At 45.3% G+C, this 15,580-nt stretch overlaps 1 protein-coding gene across 7 annotated transcripts in view; it reads left to right on the plus strand.

Moving 5' to 3' along the window:
* Window positions 1-15,580, plus strand: part of DENND2B (DENN domain containing 2B) — a 300,704-nt gene that overhangs the window by 14,490 nt on the left and 270,634 nt on the right. For 3 of the 7 annotated variants that reach the window (XM_053271104.1, XM_053271189.1, XM_053271155.1), the window contains exon 1: window positions 2,076-2,395. The exons of 2 other annotated variants lie outside the window; for them this stretch is intronic. The gene's annotated coding sequence lies outside the window, so the exon portion shown is untranslated. Of the gene's footprint in view, window positions 1-2,075; window positions 2,396-11,186; window positions 11,292-15,580 lie in introns of those variants that run through there. 2 more of the 7 variants (XM_053271128.1, XM_053271199.1) reach the window with 2 other exon arrangements.

The raw sequence follows: 15,580 nt of genomic DNA on the forward strand, positions 1-15,580 counted from the left end.
CATCTGTCCCTGTTTATCAGGATGGCCTCTATTTTGTGACACCTCTTTCTGATGAATCTCTGTCTCTGTTTCAGCTTTTCTTTTTAAAATTGTCTGTGTGCATACTGATGTAGAAGAATGTACTAGCTTATCTTCCATCACCACACCACCCCAGTAACTGCATATCCAAATAGCAAATTTGTTAAATATTTTCACACTGTAGCTATTCTATAAGAATTTCAGCCAGGTCCACTATGAGATTAGATATTCTACTGAACATGTTTAATTTTCAGTCACCTCTTCGACCACGGTGAGCTCACTAACATGCCTGCTTCCAAAGTCAGTGCAGCAGGAGAGACTATTGCAGGGTAAACAAATGCAGCTGTACGGGAGCGTTCAGCAGTCTGTAAGGGGTGGGGCGTGTGCAGGCAGCCTTATGTGATTTTAGTAGATTGTGGGTGTGTTTTTGACTCTTTTATCCTGAGGTAATACCTTAAGAATTAAGGTACGATTAAGAACTCTTATCAAGAGAATTATTTAAGGCTTACATACATGAAAACTGGGGCGGTGGCAGGGAGGGAGAGTCCGAGGAAAACTAGGGAGTCCTGAATGATTTCTGTCTCATCTCACGGCAAATGGCCATGTAACAAATGTGTACTCCTGAAACAGTATGGACCTCTGCTTGCACAAATACCAAGACGCTCACTTCTCACTTTTAAAAAGCGAGTGCTTTGCTAAGATGACTACGGAGATGTGGAAGAGCCCTACTCCCCCTTTCTACATTGCATTGCCTGATCCCATCTCAGGGGCGTAGCTAGGGGAGAGGGGGCCCGTGTGCATCCTTCTCTCTGGCGGCCCCCCAGAGTGAGGAAGATAATGAAGAAAATAGGGAGGGGTGGAGCTAGAGGGCCCTCGGGAGCTGGGGGCCCATGATCTTTGAACCCTTTCGCTCAATTATAGCTACGCCCCTGTCCCATCTCTTAGTTACCCTGGAGCCCCTGCTGGCCAGAGGATTCATGGTGCACCAGGCAAAGCCTGGCTGTGGCAACCCCACCCCCTTCACCCATGTGGGCAGGCGCCTCCTGCTGCCTGCCTAGCCTTGCTGTCTTGCTTGCTTGCCCACCCCAGCCCCACTCCTTGCCTCGCTGTATCCACCCTCCTCTCCTACCACTGCTAGCTGCTTCTGGGTAAGTGGCTTGCTGTGATGCGTTATAATGACATCACTGTGAGCTGTGGCAACATGGTGCCATGGAAGGCTGGTTGCCCAGAAGCTGCAGGCAGAGGTGGCGAGGAGAGCAAGTGGGCTGCTGCTGCTGGCCGGGCACAGGGGTGGGGAATCCTCACTTGCACACACACACCTACCTGAGGGAGTGGGAGTAACCCACACATGAGGCTTTTGACCCAGGCACTGGTGCCCCTCCCCACTTAGGGCCCTAGGTGACCAACTAGTTTACCTGGTGTATGGGCTGATCCTGCCTGGAGTATGAGCAAGGCGATGCTTTTACTCAGGACAGTTAAATAAATCACAGTCTGCTATATTGGTGTATGAGGCACCCCAGCTAGTAGGAACCAGACCTTGGTCAGTAAAATGCATGGATTGACATGGAGGATCATGCGTCCAGAATTTGCAGGCGATGGGGGAGAAGAAGCATGCTCAGAGCTTCCTCCCGACCCCCGCACAATCGCCCCCATTTTCATGCAGAAGAAGAGATCCGCTTTTCTAGTGATTAGAACCAGATGCTCCTCCTCACTAGGAAGAGCCTTTATGAGAGAGAGAGAGAGAAGGAAAGAGGATGGCCAATTGCTGCTCTTGATCTTTGTCAAACGCCGCAAAACTAGGCAGTTTCCCTCGCCGTGCTGTTTCTAGACTTTGGTCATGAACCTTCCGCCAGAGATTCACTTGAAACAGAAGCTGGAATGCGGGTCCCCCCTTTCGCGCAGTCAGTCGTGTTCCTGAGAACCAGAGTGAACTGTCCGTCCCACGTTTCCTTGGGACAAGAGATTGGGAGAGCGGAGGGGAGGGAGGGAGGGAGGAGAGGGCGGGGGGCGTTGAGGTCTGGCGATGTCCATGGCTTCCCCTTGGTATAGCCTGCCCCGGCCCGCACTGGGTAACAGTGGCTGCCGTCAGAATGCCAGCCGGGCTGCCGCAGAAGCCACCAGGGAGCAGGTTTCTTTGTTGGCCGCGGAGTGACTGATTCCCATTAGTCTCCCGCACTGGCCCTTGCCGTCTCCACTTCCTGTCTTTGCATATTTCTCTGTCTCCCCTCCCCCTCTTTCCAGCTTTTTTTTTTTTTTAAGAGGGGGGAAAAGAGCTGCATCTGGCTAAGCTAAGAGATCAGAAGAACTGAAGGCGTCCAGTGAGCTCCCACAGCTGGAATCTACAGCTGCTTTCTTCCAGCGCAGGGCGGCAGCCTAGGTAAGAGGAAGAGACTCGCTGCGTTTGGGTTGTGTGGGTCAGAATGGGTCTCCTCCGTTTCCCAGACAGAGCGAACTATTCTGCATCTGGAAGATGGCTTGCTAAGGCGATTGGCTTCTAGGAGGAGAGAGCGAGCAGCTGCTGCAATCTCTCCTCTTCCACTCCACAGGAGACAGGAGTGTGAGCGAGACTCATTCAATGGGCGCCTGCCTGTTGGCAGTGAAGAACAATAGATTCAAGTTAGGTGCGAAGGGAATAGGAAGAACGCGACAGAGTTATCCGAAGGCGAGCGGTCTTAGACCACCTCTCCACGCTTGCATTTCATTGTTGCTTCCTTAGATATAATACACTCTCTCTCTCTCTCTCTCTCTCTCTCTCTCTCTCCCCCCTACCCTCCGACTCTCTCTTTCTCGTCTGTTCGTTTGGCGTGATTTTAGTGCAACTTCGAGATTGGGGAGGGGGGAGAGTGTATTCGCTCCGCCACAAAATCGTCTTGCAATGTCCTGTGAGGATGGGTAGGTGGCGCTTGCATACCATATTCACTAGTTTTGCCAGCTATTTGCCACCGCTTATACATTGTCTGGGAAGGAAACTAGTTTGTGTTTTTAAAAAGTTTTTTGGGTTTTTTTAGTCTAGCCAGATTCTTTGATTTGTATTTTTATCCATCTATAAGGATTACTGGTATCTAGAGATAGTGGCTATTATTTAGTCACCTCTACTGATTGTTATACTGCAAATCTTTTTTTTTTTTTTAATGAGAAATATATTTTAGAAACAATCTACAAAAGAACCCCCCCCCACACACAAATCGTCTAGGGACAGAGAGAATATTTAGATAACTGCAAATCTGAATATACGGGAATGCTGACTACATAACATAACATAACATGGGGACATGCCCAATTAAGATAACTTGTTAAACCATTCATTTGTACTAGAAATTAAACTGTTTCAGTTTGATATATGTGATACAACAGAACTGTAGCTCAGCTTATGAATGAAGCATTGTGTCTGGAGGTTAGTGCTGTGTACTTAGGCTACTAGGAGTCTGCTCCCAAATCAAAACAATTGGAGGTGCAGATGCAGATTCATAGCTAATGTAAGTGGACTTTGAACCTTCAGTGGTGGAGTCTGCCCATATACACAGCATGGGGATCCAGTCTTTCAGGTTGCATACAGAGATGAATGAAAAGGGTTGTTCTCAGAAGGCATCTTTTCCTTTTCTGGTTCAGATAGCAAATTCCTGCTAAGGCTGAAATCCTATGCACCTTGAATTTGGGAGTAAGCTCCGTGGAACTCAGTGAGACATGCACATGAGTAAAACACACACAGTATTGTGCTGTATGTCTTAAAGCTCTGTTGAGAGCAGTCCTTAGGCTAGGACCTGAATAAGGTGTGTGTATGGGTGTGTGTGTCTTTTTCTGATCCCATGATAGATTAACTGAGGAGTTTTTTCAGCAGTTTACCTGATGAGGGGAAAAGAAATCTGATATCCCAATTTGAGTCTGTACTGGAACTAAGTGCTTGCCTCACTCAGCCTAAAGAACAACCAGGTCACTCAAACCAAAAGAGTAACTACAAACTGTTGCAGATTCTTCAGCCTTATCTTATTACTGAAATGTCCCTTTAGAACTTTCAGTGTACCAGAACATATCCTGGAAATAATGACAGTAACAATATTTGAAGAACACAAGGCACAGATGCCATTGTTTTAGCACTAGATTTGGGGGCTTTGTTGTATCTTTTTCATTCAGCCTAGTTCAGAATGGCCTTCCCTCCAAATTAGGGTTGTGAAGTTAAATGGCATTACATTTCCCTTGAAATCCAGAGAGTTATCATAGCCATGTCTTGTGCTAGCCTTGTGGGATATTTCCTTCTTCTCTATACAGCAGACCTACAAAACACTGCAAAACCTGCTTTGGAAATTCCCTTCAATTTCAAAGGCAGTTTACTTTGCAGAATCTGGTAACAGTTGTTCAAGAGACATCAATCCAAAGTACCCATGAGTGCCCAGAACCAGCTGAGAGGTTCATTGAACCCTGGTCTTAAATAATGCAGGCCTTGAAAGTAGTGGTCTAAATAAGCAGAGGAAGCATGTTCACCTGTAGTCAATTAAGCGTTTAGCGCCATGGAGGCATCCCTGCCATTGCAAGCTCAACAACCAGTGCCTCCAATTATAAGGCATAAACTAATTTATAGGATTAAGCTAAGGCATGTTCTGGAACTCTAGTACAGGATTTTAAAAAATTTATTTATTTATTTACTTATTTAACATACTTTTGTGCCACCCAAAACTTGCATCTCTGGGAGGTTTACAGCAAAATAAAAACAGGAAGTAAAACATTAGTTAAAAACAAAAACAAGAAATTAAAAAAACAACAATTTAAAAATTTTAAAACAATATTTTAAAAGGACATTAAACCAATTAAAACAATATTAATTAAAAGCCTGGGTGAACAGATACATCTTTAGAGACTTTTTAAAAGCTGTCGGAGATGGGGAGGCTCTTATTTCACTAGGGAGCACATTCCAAAGCCTCAGGGCAGCAGCGGAGAAGGCCCGTCCCTGAGTAGCTACCAGACGAGCTGGTGGCAAATGCAGACGGACCGCTCCTGATGATCTCAGTGGGCGGTGGGGTTCATGATGAAGAAGACATTCTCTTAAATACCCAGGGTCCAAGCTGTTCAAGGCTTTATAGGTTATAGCCAACAGCTTTTACTTTGCCTGGAAACACATCCGGGCAGGACTGTGCCAGTTATAAACATCAGCACAGCAATATGCCTTATAAAGCACTTCCAGTGTTCCAAATGCATCACATACAATGTGCCCATTCTCACCACAGGGCTAGCCCAGGTAGGGCTGGTCATCTCGGGCCCTGAGATCACTCCTGATCCCACCTCTCCTCCCCTGGGTAGCCCTGATTGGCTACCCTACCTCACTCCCCGGTTGTCTGGGGCTCTGCACTGCCACAGCTGCTCCCAGGCTGTCGGCAACTGTTTTTATAACAGAGCCAGAAGAAGGAGCAGCCAGGCAGTGCAGAACTTCCCCAACACACTGTGCTTCTTGTGCAGTGCACTGTGGTGCTCCTGGCAGCCCCAGAGAAGCCCCTGCAGTGTATTGTAGGAGTCCCCCGGCAGCCCTGGCTTGCTCCCCCACCCCTGATTGTCCTGGGCTCACTGCATGTGGGTGCATAGGTGGCGGAGCCCTAGTGGGCAAATGGTCATCTGGGGGACGGCAGGTATCCACCCCCTTGTAGTTGTGTGAATGACCTTATTATCTCAGTAGTCCTTACAAAAGTCCTATAAGGTAGCCAGTTTTGTACCTGGGAGTGAAGGACTGCACTGGCTGCCAGCTTGTTTCCAGATCCAATTCAAGGTGCTGGTTATCACCTTTAAAGAACTCAGTGGTTGGGGCCTTAGATAGCTGAAGAATCATCTGCTCTCCAAGGTTTCTGCCTGTCCAACAAGATTGTGGACAGGGGGCTTTACTTTGTGTGCTGACGTTGAGGGAGGCTCAGTTGTCATGTATGTGGGACTGGGCTTTCACTGTTGTTGCTCCCAGGCACAGAAATGCTCTTCCGGTGGGTGTCCATTCTTTGACATCTGTGGGTGCTTTTAAATAAGACTTAAAAAAAAAAATTGTTCAGGCTTTTAACCCTTAGCGGTTGTCAACCTCTCTGCTCTTCTGCTGCTTTCTTTTTGGCTGTTGCTTTTTGGTGTTTTTATAGTCTTTAATGTTTTTAATTGCTTTTAATATTTTAATATGATTTTTGAGAATTTTATTGTGCTTTAACTTTTATAAACCACCTTGAGATGAGTTTTTATGAAAGTCAGTATAGAAATGGATCAATCAAGTCAATCAATCTATCAATCAGTGTTTTGGTTATTATTCTAATCTGCATTTGTATTATGTGAATAATTTAAGGGTAATTAAACCAGAATAGATGTGGATTACAGCTGGAGTAAGAGAATATTCCCTTAAACAAATGTAGATGGGGAATAAATTTTCTTTTACCATGCATTAACTACTTAGCTTCTGTGAACAAACAAATGTAAATTTAATGCTGAAAGGCTCAAGACTGAATGACTGCTAAGTGTGGAATGTTGATTTCAGTCTGCCTGAATGACCGAGTTGGTGTTTGATATATAATCCAGTTTAACTCTGAATGAGAGTGTGATCTGGTAAACCCTTCTAGATTCAGTAATTAATTCTGCTTTACCCTGATCTATCAACACAGTGGTCTTATGAAGAGCTTTTGGACGAAACTTCTCCCAATGCAGAGCAGCTTCACTGGGAGGAGAAAAGGAGGGCCTGGAGAAAGTATGCTTTGTTATCATCCTGTACCAAAGAGCTGATTTTCACTGTGAGTCTCTTGCCCTCTCGTTCTGCATTGACCTCTTAGAACAGGGAAGGGCAAACCTGGCCCTCAGCTGTGGTTGAACTACAACTCCCATCATCCCCAACCTGGCTGCCTTGCTCCAGTCCCCCACACTGTGGTTGGTCACTTCCTTTCCCTGACCCTATATCACCTTCCCCTTCCTGTTGGCAGATTTGATTTTCTGCACAAGAACGCATACTGTATGCGGCTCACAGGTTCTGCTCCTCAGTTTGTTTCTCTCAGTTCCTATTTTGCTCTTCAATTCTGCAAGCCTTCCCTCTAATCCTTGGATTTGATAGTCCTACTTCTTTTTGCACTCTGCATCAGTCCGGATTACCTTACTTGGATTACCTTGAATTTGCCTATCTGATCTACAATTTAATCTTGCCCCTCAATTCAGATATCTCAAAACAACTATCTCCCAGATGAAGGAACATAGGAAGCTAGCTTACACTATTGGTCCATCTAGCTCAGTATTGTCTCCACTGACCAGCAGTGGATCTCCAAAGTTTCTGGGAGGAGTTTTTCCCAGTTCCTACCTAGGGATGCCAGGGATTGAAAGTGGACCTCCTACAGATGCTGTAGGCAGATGCTCTTCCACTGAGATACAGCCTGACCCAATGAAGGCCCTGATTTTTGTCCTTTGCCTGTGAAACTCCCAGGTCCCAGAAAGGTTGTGGACCCTTATGGTGCACAGCCAACACCCCCCACAATTTTTTCTTTATCCCCACAACATTGTATTATGGCTATCCACCTTCTTTGGGTGCTGCTGACTTGGAATACTTTGTGTCTATTCTCTGGGAGATCATCCATAAACTACCCCCATGACATTCAAGGACATGTGGCGTTGTTTCCTTTTTAAAACAAATAGTTCTGCAAAAGTATCTTCTTAAGGATTTGCATGACCATTGTATAATGCATTGATGCTAATATATCATGCCAGTTTATCCTGTGTTGAGAAGCTGTGCCAAGGACTTAATGGACGAGCGCGATTTTTATCCACTGTATTGTTTTCATTGTGTTCTATAAACATCTAGGCCCTTCTGGGAAGAATCATTGGGGAGGCTGAGCCTCCTTGTTTAATTACTGGTTAAACAAATGTAGGAGATGATTGTTTTAAGTTTAGTAAAGGCTAGAGTTTCAAAGAGTTGGGTGAAGTGAAAGAGCTTGCCTTGCTTCTTTTCAGCTAGTCAACCTTTCCTCTGAGGTACCATTATGCATGCATATACCTCAGTGAGTCCAGTGTTGGAGAAGTGGCACCTACTATGCTTTGGATGTATAAGAAAAGGTTCCAAGGGGAACTATGTTATGCATTTGCTTCCATTGTGTATTACATACGTAATACTTGACACTGTCCTTCTCTGTAGGTGCAGGGAAGGGTCCCTGTGGGGCTTAATAGAGCCCCGTATCTCTCCTCCCCTCTTGATTCAGCTGTTTATCAGGCATTTCAAAGAATGGGAGGAGTGAGTGCACCTCCCATATCTCCACCCAGCTATCTGAGCATTGCAAGTTACTCAAGATTCAAGTCTCAAAACAAGTGGATGGAGATATGTGAGGCACACAGAGACTTCCCATTCACTATATTGCCTTTCAAGGCACCTGTTTGTTTCAATTCCCGGTTTTTGAGGTAAAGATTTAAAAAGAGCTCAGATCATAGGTCCATTTAGTCCAGCATCCTCTTTCCTACAGCAGCCAGTCCGAAGCCTACAAGAAGCCCACAAGTCAGATATTGAATTGTAGCTCTCCACTACTGTTTGTCCCCATAATCTGAAACACCTCTGAACATGGAACTTCAATTTAGCCATCATGGCTAGTTAGTGCTGATCAACCTATGCTCTGTTAATGTATTTAATTTCCTCTTAAAGGCTTCTGTCTTATGATGAGTGGCAACTCCTTAGGAGCTAGTGACTAGATCATATTGATGAGCCAAACTCTTGTTGCTGCCACAGTTGTTGACAGAAGATGGATCAGTTTTGAGCCATAAACAATGCAAAATCACACTTCAGTTTCATATTATGAAATGACTACATTTTTTGAGGTACAGATGACTATCTCTTTGCCTTTTCTTTACTTGGTGGTTGCACTTGGGCTGGCAATTTGGTTGTGGAAAACTTTAGGGGAATTGGATCCAAATATTTGCATTCTCCCTTTAACCCCAGTCCCTCGACTTGTAAACATTTCCAACCATTTTAAACTTCAGTAAGGGTCTTGCCAGTCTTTCCAAATGACTGCATCCGATTTTGGGAAGGATTTTTGAATCTCTGCTACCTGCTGAGAAGAAAAACTCTCTGTTTTCAGGTCACTTGAAGTATTTAGTTTGATAATCTAAACAACTGCTGCTATCCTGTGGGCATGAATGTGGGAGGTATCACAACCGCTTGATCTAAGTAGGGGAAAACAGAAATTTCACAGCTGCTCCTTTCCACTGACTTGATGCTGCAAAACATTATGTTGAAATTGGCCCTAAGGTATGGCGATGAACTTATATGAACTCTTGCAACCATTTTCTGCACCCCACTCTCAAACTATAGACCCTGGATGATATGGTTGCATGACAGGGCAGTGCTTTGCTAGGATGGCTGTGTTTGGCAGTGATAGCCGATGAGAAGGCTGATGTGCAGCGCCGGCTTGGGACTTGGTGACTGGGACTCATTGAGGCTATTCACACGCTCAACAGAAATTGGGCTAAGGGAGCCCAGCCTGGTTTCTGTTGTGCGTGAGAACAGTTGGGAGCTGTGCGGCTCCTGGCAGTGGCACAGCTGTGAGTCCTCTAAAGTAGCCCACTGCTAAACCCAGGTTTTGGGCGCAAGGCGTGCATAAACACTGGGTTAAATGATTGTGTGTTGGCCACAACTGCTTGCAGCCGTGGTGGACCCACTTGGAGGGGGGAGGGGAGATCCCAGGGCATTACTGGGACCCCGGTGTATTACTGGGGCTCCGGTGGGTGCATTACACAGTGCATTACTGGGGCTCCGGGGTGGTAGGTTGCGGGCGGCCTGCAGGAGAGCCACTGCGCATCTGGGCGGGTGATTTGTTCGTCCGGGGAATGGCAAAGGATCGTCTGCAGGGAGCGTCAGGAAAACTTGCTCTCCCCGCAGACCTTGAGGAAGCTCTTCTCACTGATACTGAGAAGAGCTTCTTTGAGGAGCAGGCAAGGGATAGGGGCAAGCTACAGACTCCATCAGTAAAGCTGGCTGGTGCTGCTGTAGCAAAATGAAGTGTTATTGGGCCACAATGAATGAGTTCATCCAGGGATGGGTGAGAAGAGGGCTGTTGTTCCCAGGAGCTTTAGGAAAGAATTGAGTTACTTTGTTTTGCTTGCCTGGCATGGTCAAAATGCTAATAGTCAACATTGATAATATTACTCTGAGCTCAGTGTCTTGAAGATTACAGTCAGGCAGGCCTGTGCTGTGGGTTCGATCAATCAATTCTCTTATTAGGATCACAGATCAGCACATGTGTTGTGGGTTGTCTTTAGCTGAAACAGTGCAGGTAGTAACTTGCACCACAGCAGATGAATCGGTCCTGTTACTGGCAAGAAGGGAAGTGTCAATTAACTCTGCCTGCGGTTGCTAGGAAAGTGTCCTCAGCAGCCTTCCTGTTCTTGGTCTTTTTTGTTGTTGGGATCAAGATAATTCTGTGCCAAGAAAACTGAAGGCAGCTGTCCTTTCTCTGTCCCCACCAGTTCAGCACAGTACCCCTTAGCAAAATAATAATAATTATTATTATTTTTAAAAAATCAGCTGTCAATGCAGAAGCCCCATGGGCTTCTACTCTGGGGCTGGAGTAGTTGTTGGGTACCAGCTCAAGTGGACAAAGGTTCCAATTTGGCATCCTAACACCATGTCTTGAGAGCTTCTGCTTCACATAACATCTGTTTTAAAGCCGAGATTGAAAGCTGCCGAATGTGCAAACATTTTTCTGCTTGTATCAATGCCAAGTAGAAAGCAAGTAATTGAACTAAAGCATGTGACTTATGCTAGTTTTAATGCTATTATTGGGCCATTGTTTATCACTCAGTCACTGTTCCTCTTTTCAGTGTTTTAACAAGGTCATTTCTATAAAGCTTAGAAGGGTTCATGAACCTTTACAGACTGTGCCACAGAAGGCATATTTCAGTTGCACCAAAGCTTGCTAGTTAAAGGCCTTGCCCACAATCTTATGCATATTTCCCTGAAAGTAAGTGCCACTGATTTCAGTAGAACTTGCTTCCAAGCACCTGGATGGGTCTGGGCTGTAAGTGGCTCTTTCACAGAGCTATACATGTTTGAAATGAGCTGCTGTGGAAAGGTGCAAGCATGAAATGAACTCATGGCTAACAATCAAGAGTGAAACTGAGCCAGGGGAGGATTTGGTAGGTAATTGTTCCAGACAAGAGCTGTTTTTAACCAGTTTGGGGTTGTTTTTTTGCAGCAGGAGATGTCACTAGCAAAGTGCCCAGAGGTTTCCCAACTGCACACTGTTTTTTTCTGATGGGAGTACAAATAGTTCTTAAGCTTGAATGAAGAGTTCCGACTGGTATGATTCTTTGCTCTCACTTGTTCTTTTTAAAGTGAACTAAAATGATAAAAATGATAGCAACAATGTTGTGTGTTCTTTCCATATACAGACTGGACAAACCATGTCAATTCTGCACTTGTCCTTCAGTCTTATTGCTGATGAAGCAGCAAAAAAGCGGCTCAGAATAGCTGCCTTTGTATCCCCACTTTTTGTTGGATAGTAATTATTTATCCTTTATAAGTCATTGAACAAGAAGCCAACTTTAACTGAGAAACAAGAGTGTGATATTTATTACTGACTAAACAGAGGCTAAGAAAACAATAAACAGACTAACAGTCTCTTATGCAGAGAGAGGGAGAACCTCTCAGCCTGAATTTAAGGCAATGTGAGGAGCAAACAAACAGTGACTCCACCCCGAAAGCCAGGACATAGATACATTCAGAAAGAGAAGCAAGCCCTGTATAAAGAACCGAGACAATGTCTGTAGCAAATCCCAACACTTTTTTGGTATGGGATTGCAGCCTGCTGCTGGATTTTAATTGCTTTCTCTCTTTGCTAAACAGTAGAATTGTGGAAACCTGCGGAACATACACAATGTTATAGTATTTTTTGTGGTCTTGACTCTAAAACCCTATCCACACGTTATGTTCAATGCTTGTACAGTGAATAAACAGTATACACAAGTACAGATCTGTACATAGGTACAGTTATTCATGTTATGTTGTATGTACCATGCATCTGTAACGGTTCATTTTTTTCAATGAACACAAGTATGGTCATTCACACAAACACACGTACAAATGTATAGACCAGATCTGGCCCATCCATCTAGGTGACCCAACTAGGCAGTCACCTAGAGCACCAAGTTTCAAGGTGTGCTGGCATCACTGCCCCTGGATGGAGGCTGCAGTGGACTGTGAGCAGGAGACAAGTGAAGTACAGATGTGCACAGATTGTGATTTGACATGCGATTTGGAACACATCCCTGGCCCTTTAAAATGGAGGAGAGCAGGTGCACACCTCCTCCTTCGCCACTCACCGCCACTTCCTGAATTGGCAGCACTCCTCCTAGCTATCTACTCACATTGGGGGCGTTCTCCTCCAGCTGCCCTCATGCGATAATGGCACATACATGGCCTCCGTGCATGCAGTTTGTGCACATCCCTAGAGTGAAGGCAGCACCTGGTTTGGCTGAGAGTGCCCCTGCAGAGGTGCTGCTGCTTGGGCTTTGGCAAGCCACTGAGGAGGGGCCTCATCCCCTGGGGGCATTTGTTGTGGGAGCTGCCTCTATTGGGCACCTTCACTGATGAGGCAATTTTTTTTTACCTCCCCCCCCCACAGTCCCTCTAGCTACACTCCTTTCCATCCCTACCCCACCCTACAACTCTCTCTCTCTCTCTCTCTCTCTCTCTCTCTCTCTCTCTCTCTCTCTCAGAGGCCTCCTCAACTTCAGGCCTCCTGCAGACGTTGGCCTACAGCTCCCATAATCTCCTGGCTATGGGCCACTGTGGCTGGGGATTATGGGATTTGTAGTTCAAAAATCACGGGGGGGGCAGAATTGAGCAGGCCTGAGAGATCTAGCTACACTCCTTTCCATCCCCACCCCACACATCTCCCTCTATACACACACACACAGAGCTCTAGCTACACTGCTTTACTTCCCAAGTTGGGGACTAATCTTGCTCTTTAAATTCACCGATCTTCCCTGTGCCGCCGCCTCCATGGCAACTGCTCCTGAAGCTGCCATTTTGCTGCCATTGCCTTCTGCTTCCATGCCGAGTTCCCCGCCCCGTTCCCCCATCACCACGTGGGCTCTTGCTGCGGCAAGATCAGGGGAATACCTTCTCTCTCCCTTCTGCTCTTCTGCTCAAAATGCACCCCTGCCCCACCACAACTGTTTTTAGAAGAGAAAGAAAGCTGATCAGGGCCCTGCTACATGTGGGCTCTGCCACGGTGGAGGGAGGAGGTATTCCCCAGGAGGGGGGAGCAGCAGTGGGGTGGGTAGTGGTGGATGCAAAAGGACAGACCCGGGAGCAGCCGCTGTGGAGGAAATAGAACTGTGAGGACTGGGCAGAGGAACATTTGCGGTGGCAAAAGAGCAGGGGGCGGGGGGCGGGGCGGAATTCCCAGCAGCAGCAAGTGCGAGATTGAAGTGAATTGCTGCAAGGGTGGGGTGGGGTCTTGTGCGTGCACGCAGCTGTGCAGCTTAGAGGGAAGCCTGGTTGATACATTCATGAAGAATTGTAAATCTACATGACCTCTACAGGTATTTTTTCTACCTGGACATCTACAGGTATTGTAGATCCCGCCAAAATGGCACTTGGAAGACTTGAAACATTCAGAGCTCATTCTGTCGGAACAACTACCTCACCTGGTTGTTCTGGCAGAACATTTAGGGGATGTGTGTTCTGTTCTGAGCCTGTAACGGAATGCAAATCCCATTCTGTGCACATCCCATTCTGTGAACATCCCTAGTATACACATAGAATAATAGCTTTGTAACTTCTTTAAAAACTTTTTGAAATTATAAGATTGTAAACAAAACATATACAGGTGAAACTCGGAAAATTAGAATATCGTGCAAAAGTCCATTAATTTCAGTAATGCAAATTAAAAGGTGAAACTGATATATGAGACAGACGCATTACATGCAAAGTGAGATAAGTCAAGCCTTAATTTGTTATAATTGTGATGATCATGGCATACAGCTCATGAAAACCCCAAATCCACAATCCCAGAAAATTAGAATATTACATGGAACCAAGAAGACAAGAATGGTAGAATAGAACAATATTGGACCTCTGAAAAGTATACAGTGTACTGTGCTTGATTGGCCAGCAAACTCGTCTGACCTGACCCCATAGAGAATCTATGGGGCATTGCCAAGAGAAGGATGAGAGACATGAGACCAAACAATGCAGAAGAGCTGAAGGCCGCTAATGAAGCATCCTGGTCTTCCATAACACCTCAGCAGTGCCACAGGCTGATAGCATCCATGCCATGCCGCATTGAGGCAGTAATTGCTGCAAAAGGGGCCCAAACCAAGTACTGAATACATATGCATGCTTATACTTTTCAGAGGTCCGATATTGTTCTATTCTACAATCCTTGTCTTCTTGATTCCATGTAATATTCTAATTTTCTGGGATTGTGGATTTGGGGTTTTCATGAGCTGTACGCCATGATCATCACAATTATAACAAATTAAGGCTTGACTTATCTCGCTTTGCATGTAATGCGTCTGTCTCATATATCAGTTTCACCTTTTAATTTGCATTACTGAAATTAATGGACTTTTGCACGATATTCTAATTTTCCGAGTTTCACCTGTACAACAGAATTTAGAAAAAAGGAAACTAAAACATTCATCATACAATTGCAAGCAGAGTCCTCATTTATTTACTACTTGTTTTGAACTGGTTGCCACTTTTGTGTGAGGGGTTAGGTTCAGGGCAATAAGAGATTTTAAGTTTGGGTTCCATTCTGTATCACTGAAAAATACTCTCTGAACTAGTTCTTACATTCAGGTTTGGTTCACCTTCCTGCCAGGAAGTTTTCACACTTCACCTGCTGAATAGGAAGGAGCTAGGTAGCAAGATGAGGATGAGGATGATGAAGAATAGTGATATGAAACTGGACACATTATCCAAAATGATAGTATAAGAGGTCCAGAAAACTAATAGTAAGCTATAGCTGACACAGCAGGGACAGGAAATAGCGTAGAAGTGAGCATTGCTATATTTTTGTAGCGGGTGTGGGATAAGCGAGATATATTACTTCATCTCCAAGAGATAGATCTCGAGGGAAACTTGTTGTAAGGATGGCTTCCTTATGTTTCGAACAAAGCTCATTGCATCTCTACATATCCTACTGAGTCTGGCTGTCAAAACACTGCCAGGGTAATGAAACCATGCAAAAGAAAATACAAAATGTTTATTTCACAGATCATATTTCTGAAGCTAATAATAGTTTCAAAATTAACACGCATGCTGCCAGACCAGACATTGGCCAATTCAAATGCTAAAGTTGAGATAAATTACAGGGGCTTGAGACTATAATTTCTGTAAGATTAAGGTACCACATGTGCGTTCAGTATAAATACTGGGATGGCATATCTTCCATTGATAAGCAGTGATGTAGTGCTGCAGGGATAGGCAGGGACACAGTCCTGGTTCTCCCCCCCGCCCCCCCAGAGTTGCTTTGTGTCTCAGCAGGGGTACAAAGCAACTGGCAGAGGGGAGTGATTAGAAGGAGTGGGGCGGGGGTGGCTTTGAAAATAGCCCACGGAATCAGGAGCGAGTCTACTG

The sequence above is a fragment of the Hemicordylus capensis genome, chromosome 1, assembly GCF_027244095.1.
Source record: "Hemicordylus capensis ecotype Gifberg chromosome 1, rHemCap1.1.pri, whole genome shotgun sequence".
NCBI classification, from domain to species: domain Eukaryota; kingdom Metazoa; phylum Chordata; class Lepidosauria; order Squamata; family Cordylidae; genus Hemicordylus; species Hemicordylus capensis.